The following is an 8762-nucleotide window of genomic DNA, read 5'->3' as shown; positions in this document are numbered from 1 at the left end:
GGGTGCCTGGTGGGCCAGCAGCTCCTGTGAGCTGGGCAGGAATGGTGGAGGAAGGAGTGGGGAGTGTGCTTTAAAATTTAAATGCCCTGGTGGCAGGAGGGCTGCGGGCAGGGAACAGCTGCCACCGCCCCAGCCCTCGCTGCTGTCTCATCCCGAATTCTTGACACAGCCGGTGGCTCCGGGCAGCAGATGCTCTGAGCCCCCAGAACTGTCCTGGGTGTTTCTAAAGGAGGAAAAGGGAATGTTGTCCTTGCACGCCTTGTGCTGGGTGTTGGATCTGGGTACATGGTGGGTGAGCTCAGACTCTGGGTTTGCTGGCTCCTCATGGGGACATCCCAACCCTGCATTCTGCTCAGAGCTGCTGGGGCAGTCCAGCAGGGAAAATTCATCTTCTTTCCTCACAAAGGGGAGGGACACTGGTCTGTCCTCTCTGTCGGCCAGGAATAGGACCTGGGACTGTCCTGTGCTGGGTCAGGAGCTGAACTCCGTGATCCCTGTAGATCCCTTGCATTATTTTATTATTCTCTGCTCTGCATTTCCACGAAGGAAGAACTGTTATGTGGCAGGCACTAGGGTTTTTAAACAGCGGGATGTATCCTATGACCTTTGTGCACTTGAGAAACACACACCAAGCTCCAAACCTGCCTTTGATTTCCCCACGGGAGCACACCTGGGTGGGTGCAGACATGGGGGGGGGAGCTGATGCGACAGAGCACCCAACGCCTGCTGCCAGTGCCTACGTGCCCTCCGTGCAGTTCAGTGCAGTCACATTTCCCAGCCATGCCCTCAGCCTTTGCAGCCTGGCCACCTCCAGGAGTTCTGTCTGAAATTCAGGAGCCGAGCGTCTCCGGGCTGGAGGAATTCGAGCGGATTGTCGTGCGGCGCAGAAAAGCTGGAGGAGAGGAAACCAAAAGCCAAGCGGCGTTTGGGCTGCTAATCCACTCAGTGGTTCTCTCTTTTATTATGACTTTTTATTATATCGCTGCTGCTCCCCCCCTGCGTTAATATCTTTTCCTTGGAGCCTCGCAGGGATTCTCGGCATCCTTTCGGCACAGCTGTTCCCGGGACGCGGGGAGCAGGAATGCTCCGCTTGAGCAAGCGCCTTTGTGGCTGCGGCTTTGGGGAGGAGGGTGGGAGCTCTGATAGCAGCCACCAGCTCCAGGGCTGATAGGACGGGCTCGCCTGTCCCCCGGGAGGGGGTCTGAAGCAAAGACAGGCACGCACGGATAAAAAAATCCTCTTTAAACCACTGCAGGACGTTGGGAAGGGCTCTGGAGGGGGAGTGAGGGGTGTGTGTGTGTGTAGGGAATGGCACAGAGCATTAAAGCATTGACTCTGTGCCGAGAGCCTTCCCCGGGGCTCAGATGAGCTGGGTAGGGCTCCCGTTTTTAGCTGATACTGCAGGAACCATCCACATTCCCTGGCTGGCTGCAGGCATCATCCCTCCGTGGGATGCTGCCCACACCACATCTCCAGCCGCCCTCCTGCCTGGGCAGGCTATAAACTTACCACAAAACTCTGCAAAACTGAATCTTGACCAATAAATATAGAAAAAAACCCTGGTGCCCCTATTTGCTGTGAAAATGAATCCCTCCAAGCCAGCACATAAATACCCTGATGCTCCCCAGGTGTCCAGCCCTGAGCTGAAAGCAGAGCTCCAGCACAGCCCAAAGTACCCTGCTCCTTTTTTGGGCCATATCCTCAGATGAATCCATTATTCTTTGTTCATGATCTGCTTGGTCCAGGGACAGTGCCACGGGGCACAGCAGGGCTTGTCCTCAGGGGGGGTTTGAGCAGATTTGGGGTTAAGAGGGGGTTGCACAAACCACTCTGGATCCCTGGCTATGAAAACATCATCTGCCCTGCTTTTGTGGCCATGAGATGGATGTGAGAGAGGTGAAAGCACAGCTCCAAACCTGCTGCTGAGGGCAAACCTCCATGCCTGGGTGCAAAGCAGCCCCCAGAGCACTTGTGAGGACACGGCAGTTGTGCAACAAGGATGTGCAAGGGTGGTGGTTGTGCACAAGGCAAATGGCATCAGGTGAAAAATAGCATCAGGCAGTTGTTAAATACATCCCCCTCACCCCCAGCCTTTGCCCAAAATCCAGCTGGCTCCCACTGGAAAGGAAACCCCGTTGGCTGCTGGATGCAGCAAGTGCCAGCCATGGCAGGCACTTCCCAAGCAGGGAAGTGTTGGAGCTCTCAGGAGCAAGAAAACATTCCACAGGTTGTTGGGGTTTTATTCTTTTTTTTTTTTTTTTTTTTTTTTTTAATCCCAGCTGCACACCCTGGGCTGGTGGCTGGGTTGCTGCCAGCACTGTAGGCATGGGGGGAAAAAAAACTCCCATCAGGTTGCACACATGTTTCAGCTATTATTGAAAAAGAGCCCCCAAAACAAATGGGGAGGAGAGGGGCAGGCAGGTGGTGAGCTCCTGGCAGGAGCTGCTGCTGCTGCTTAAAAGGTCTTTGTTCACTGCGAACACCGCGGTGCAGACGTGGGTTGGGCAAACCTTCCCGGGAAGGAACCCAAAAAACAAAGGGCCAGGACTTTGTTCCTTCTTTCCTAAACAGGTAGGAAATGGAGAAAGAGCAAATTTTAGCTCCTGAGTTTAAGTGCTGCTGGAAAGGGAATTTTAAAATCTGCATTCCACAGGGCTAATTTCGTGTGGATCGGCGTGCACGCAGGAACGGTGATATATATGGCTGAAAAGTGGCTCCCAGATGCCAAACCCAGGTTCTGGTATGCTGTCCTGGATCCTTCCAGGGTAACTTTAACCATGGCTTGCTGCAAGCACTTCTACCCTTTCAACTCAGACGTTGCAGTGGAGGAAAGAGACACAGAGAGTTTTGTTTTATTTTTAATATGAGGGTGATGGTTTGAAAGCAGTGTGTGTTGGAACAGGGGCTGAGGGGGCTGTGCCAGCTGAGAGTATTGAGAGTATTTTCTCCTTGGGGTAAGTGTGGGATGATCTTTCATCTGCCTGTGGTGTAGACTGGGTCAGAATTGAAACCTGCTCTGCTGAGTGTCACAAGTCAGTGCCAGGCTGGAAATACTGGTGATAATGACCCCAAAACAAAGAGTGAAGCTGCAGTTCTACCTGGGGTTGCACTTTGAAGGGCTGTGATGCTACCAAGTGGTTTTTTACCACTCCCATTACTTCAGAGTTTAATTTTTCATCCCCACAACCCTTCAGCTGGTGCACTGTGATGGTGAGAGGCTGGATGGTGGCCTGGTCTCAGCAGGTTGATGTGGCAGAGCCCTGAGGAGCCCTGAGCAATGTGACCAGCACGGCACCATCCAGTTTGTGAAGATTTCCTGCCTTTTTTGATCAAAAATCCTCCTGGTGTGGAAGCACCTGGTGCAGGAGTGGAGCAGCCCATGGGCACGAGCCCTTTCCTGCCTAGCTGGAGAAGGGATGCAGCAGCACCTGGATAAAACACCTCTGCCTCTGATCAGGGCTGGAGGTGAGATCCTGATGTGGGGAACATTTTCTGGCCAGCTGGAGCCCAGACACAGCCCTGGCACCAGGGAAAGGAGCCCCATAAAGGCAGAGCCACCAGCTGGGCTGGAGCCCTGCTCAGCCACTGCTGCAGCCCCAGCTCTGATCACCCAGGCCCAGCCCTGCCAAAGCACCTGCATCCTCCTCATTTTATTAGTGGAATAAATTGCCACTTAAAATATCCATTCTCCCTAAGGCCTGGCCCCATTTGAGGCAGCTTTAGCTGAATACTTACCCTTAAAAAAAAATCCCCCTTCCTGTCTCCCTGTTGAATAAACCTATTATGCATATTGCTCTCAGGTATTCCTGCTGCTGTGTTCCTTAGGGCTTTTTCTCTCTTCCCTTTCCTCTCAGCCCTGTCATGGCCCATGACAAGCATGTCACCATTAATGATAAGGAAATCTGATTGCTTGTCACCAGTTTTCCATCGCTCCTACCTTTGGGATGTCATGGGGTGGCCCCCCACTTCCAAATTCATGGAGGCAGTGCAGGGGTTTATTGCTCATTTCATGGTGTTTAATGGGTTTTTTTTTACAGTCATAACTCCTGGAGCCCAATAACGACGTTGAGGGTCTCAGCTCTCACCCTGTTGGTCAAAAAAAAAGTCATTTTCTGCAGAGAAATGCTTGGAGCTGTGATGCTTCAAGGCTCAAAATCCAAAAAGGGAATGAAACCAGTCTTAGGGTTTTTGGGGAGTCTGACTCATGGATTTTGAATGCCTGTGGTTGGCAGGGCTGCATAGCTGATGGCCCTCAGCACAATACTGCTCAACTTCCATGTCAGACTCATTCTACTCAAAGAAAAGCCTTTGTACTTTTTTTTCCCAATCTTTGAATAGCTAAAGTTCTGAACCGAGCTTGACTCGCCTGGAAGCCCCTCCAGGTTCTTGCAGGAATGTGCAACCTTTGGGGACAGGTGAGATTGAAGTCTGTAAGGAAAAAAGAGGCTCTTGAAACCATTGAAACTCCCCAGCCACGACCATACCTGGGGTCACTGCGGTCACTTGTGGCTTTCAGACTGCCCAGAGATATTTTTCACAGGAATCTGATGGTGGGAGCATCTCGGTGGTTTTGGCTGGTTCAGTTTGACTCAACATTTTGCAAACCCTCACGCCAAGATGACATAAATCAGCCCATGCCCAGTGTGTGGGGACACACAGGGAGGAGCTGCCTTGCCCAACACTGCGCCGCAGGTCACTCTGCAAGGGACTAATGAACACTTCTGCCTCTAAAGAACTCTTCTTTTGGTCTCCTCTTGCTTCTTTTACTCACCCAGTGGTGGGCCACAGCTGCAGCTCTTGGCTGCCAGGGGCTTTTTGGGGGGCTTTGATCCCCTTGGTGAAGTTCTGGTCGTGCAGGGACCTCACACGCTCAGGGGACAGCTTTCATCTGCCCATGCCACACCAGTCTGGCCTGGAAACAACTGCAGAAGTCAAACAAATGCATCAGTTCTGCAGACAGGATGAAAAAGGAAGAAAACCAATCAGTTGGCTCATCCCTGAGGGAAGATAGAGCTGCTGGGAGGCCCTGGGCCAACAGACTCCTGACCATGCTCACACTCCTGGACCTGGGCAGGCATTTTGGGGAGCCTGGCTACAGCAGAGCCATCCCATCTGCTGTGCCAGGAAAGGGCTGGTCTGGCTGGGAAAGTGGTGCTGGAGCTCCATACCCACGGCTCTGGCTCACCAAGAGCAGGTTCTGTGATGCAGAGTTCATGGAGGGCTCGTTCCAGGGATGTGCTTGGGGCTCAGGGGTGCTGGGTGTCAGCTCCAGCAGGCCCAAGGCTGGTGCTTGGGTCAGGATGGAAAAGTGTCCTGCCATGGGAAGCACAGGGAGGAGGTCAGTGTGTCCTGCCTGGATCAGAGCTGGCTGTCACTCTCTGCTCCGGGCTGAGGAGGGAGGCCCCTCTGCTCCAGGGAAACTGCCCCAGCAAAGGGATCCCCCAGCCCTCCCTTGCTCCTGATCCTGCAGAACCCCGAGCTTGTCCTCTCAGCTGAGCATCCCTGGTCCCTGCCAGCAGCCCCAGTGCCCAGCCCAGCTCTCTGCTGAGCACCTTTCAGCCAAGGAAACTCCTTTCCTCCACAGGCACTTCTCTGGCCAAACCAGCAGCCAGCCGCCGGCAGCGCCCCCCCGACTGGAGAAGGTTATTTTGGAGCGTCTGTCGCTGCTTTGGGTTTGTTTTTTTTTACACTCTGAATTCTGCACGACACCGGTTTGGGGTGGGAATGGCAGCCCCCTGGAGCTGTCCTGTGTCCCCCGAGGTACCTGCTCTGTGTCCCTTGAGGTGGCTGCTCTGTGTCCCCAGGGGGGCTGCTCTGTGTCCCCAGGGTGGCTGCTTTGTGTTCCCCAGGATGGCTGCTCTGTGTCCCCCGGGGTGGCTGCTCTGTGTCCCAGGGTGGCTGCTCTGTGTCCCTCGGGGTGGCTGCTTTGTGTCCCTCGGGGTGGCTGCTCTGTGTCCCCAGGGGGGCTGCTCTGTGTCCCTTGAGGTGGCTGCTTTGTGTCCCTCGGGGTGGCTGCTCTGTGTCCCCAGGGTGGCTGCTCTGTGTCCCTCGGGGTGTCTGCTCTGTGTCCCCTGGGGTGGCTGCTCTGTGTCCCCTGGGGTGGCTGCTCTGTGTTCCCCAGGGTGGCTGCTCTTTGTCCCCAGGGTGGCTGCTCTGTGTCCCCGGGGTGGCTGCTCTGTGTCCCCCGGGGTGGCTGCTCTGTGTCCCTTGAGGTGGCTGCTCTGTGTCCCTCGTGGTGGCTGCTCTGTGTCCCCCGGTGTGTCCCTCGGGGCAGGCACCCACCGTGTCCGGGGGCAGTGGCAGGAGTGAATGCCCAGTGCAAGGATTGCTGCTCTGCCTCGCCCAAGTGCAGGATGCAGAGAGCAGAGCTGGATAAGGGACTCTCATCCAAATCCTAAATTTCCCTGGGAAAGTCCAACACGAGCCCTCAGTGACCGTCCCGGGTGGGAAAGGCTCTCGCTGTCCGTGCAGGTGCATCTTGTCTCAATTTACTGCGAGCCCAAAAGCGGTAAATAACATCTGCAAATCATTTCTAACGCTCCTGCCAAAAACCGGGAGATAAAACCCGCTGTTGTCTGAGCCTGGCCAGCCGTGATTAATGCTGTACCTGCGGCAGCAGCCCCGGAGCTTTGGGGACACTGCTGTCCCCGGGGTTTTGGGGTGGCAGGAGTTGAAGCTGCGGGGGTTGGCTCATGTGAAACTCGTGTTTTGGATCTGCTCTCTGCTGCAGTTTGCTCTCGGGGCTGGTTCGGCTCCCATCGAGGCGATGGCATCGCTCCTGCTGATTTCACGGGGCCGGGCCGGGGCTGTGTGAGCCGCGCTGCCGCGGCCAGGGATAACACTGTGATTTATGGGAGCAATCAGTTGCCACTAGGAGCTGGTTAGGAATTTTCCGATGAAACGGGGATTGCGTCAGAAACCGCTGAGTCATCTCAACTGTTTCATAAAAAAAAAAAAAAAAAAGTATATTAAAAAAAAAATCCTTTGGCTTTGATGAACTTTTGGTGAAGCACAGACTGAATGTGTCTCGCCTGCTGCCGGCTCCCCCAGATCAGCATTCCCACCCTCTGGCATTCCTCCTCCAGCCTAGGGCATCCCTGCAGCAGGACGGGGTGTGAGGTCACCCAGGGATGGCATCGCCTGGGGTGGCACCTCCTGCCCATCCCCGGGGCTGGGGGATGCTGGGGCTCGGGGGAACCCAGGCTGCTCTGGCGTTTTCAATGTGAAAGAACTCGATGCTTTTAAAACCTCTCGTGTTCAGACTTTTCCCTCCTGGTTGTTCCAAAACGGAAAGGGTTTTCTCCTGCATGTCTCGGGCTGGGATATTTTGAAATGCAGGAGTTGGGTGAACTCAAGTGCTAAATTTTCCCAGTGTCCTGGTCACAGCCAACCGATGGAAAATTGAAAGTTGCAAATCAACCTGGCTGGGTAAATTAGAACAGGCTGGCAGACATTTAGCCAAACAGAAAAGGAGACTTCATTTCCCATGTAATTTTTTTGGGACGGATTCTCTGTCACACAGACATCCCTGGGAGGACTGGGTCCAAATTAACAGCGCCGTGATTTCTGCAGGGTTCTGGGAGCTGTGAGGGAAACTGTGCCCGTGGTGGGGGGACAGTCACCTCAGGGCCCTCCAGATGGGTGCTCCTGGCCTGGGGCAAATGGTGACAGGGCTGAATGCTGCCCTCAAAGTGCAGGAGCAGCCAGAGGGACAACCTGCAGTGCAGTGCCCTGCTGGGAGCTCTGGCTTTGCCCTGTGCAGAGAGGGAAGGAGGAAAGGCTGGAGCTGAAGCATGTCTGGTGGGATGTAGGAATTGTTCAGGTGGGCTGCTCAGAGCTGCTGGGATGTTCTGAGGAATGCACAGGAATGAGTGTCACCACATTGGACACATACAGACCTCAGAATGCAGACAGATGGATCGTATATCAAATATAGGTTGCATACACTGTAGCTGTGGCCTTCTTCCCCATAGGCTTTTCTCCCAGACACACACAGATCAGACATGACCTGTGCATGGCTGTTGCTGAGCCAGGGGATTTTTCCCCGTTAAAAATGGCTCTTGATGTGCCCCCAACCTGTTTTCTGACCCCATTTTCTGTGTGTCAGAAAACAGTTTCAAGCAGCAAGACTGGCGCTGAGCTTTACCAAAAGGCACCAAAAGCACAGGACCTTGAGGATTTGGTTCATTTTCCAGCAGCAAGTGAAATTAAAAGCCTGGCAAACCGTATCCAGCCATTCCCCCGGCCACCCCAGGGGCAGCCCGTGGCTGCACAATGCCCGTGGAGGTACCGGGAGATTTTTGGTGACCTGCGATGATGGGGTGGGGGCAGCAGGTACCGTTCTGCTGCCCGAGGAGGGGAGAGCAGCATCCTCCGGGGGGTGCCGGGGGTAGGTAGGGAAGTGCAGCATCCTCCCGCGGGTCCCGGGGAGGGGAGTGGAGCATCCTCCCAGGGAGTGCCCGGGGTGGGGGAAAGCGGAGCATCCTCCGGAGAGTCCCCGGGGAGAGGGAGCGCAGCATCCTCCCGGGGCTTCCCGGCGCTGCGTGGACCAGCGGGAACGCATGCGTGCGGTGCGGGTTCTCCCCGCCTGTGCCCCCCCGGTCTCGCCTCAGGAAACCGGCTGGCGGCCGCGGGCCGGCGCCGGGGGAGGCGAGGGGTTAACCGGGGTGGGGGCATCCCGGGCCGAGAGGTGTGAATTCCGCCCGCTCTCCCCCCTGCCTCCCCCCCGCCGCCGCTATAAGAGCGGCCGGCGCGGGCTGGGG

Source organism: Haemorhous mexicanus, chromosome 21 (genome assembly GCF_027477595.1).
Source record: "Haemorhous mexicanus isolate bHaeMex1 chromosome 21, bHaeMex1.pri, whole genome shotgun sequence".
Taxonomy (NCBI): domain Eukaryota; kingdom Metazoa; phylum Chordata; class Aves; order Passeriformes; family Fringillidae; genus Haemorhous; species Haemorhous mexicanus.
The sequence above is the reverse complement of the archived record's forward strand: the minus strand, read 5'-3'. Positions refer to the sequence as shown.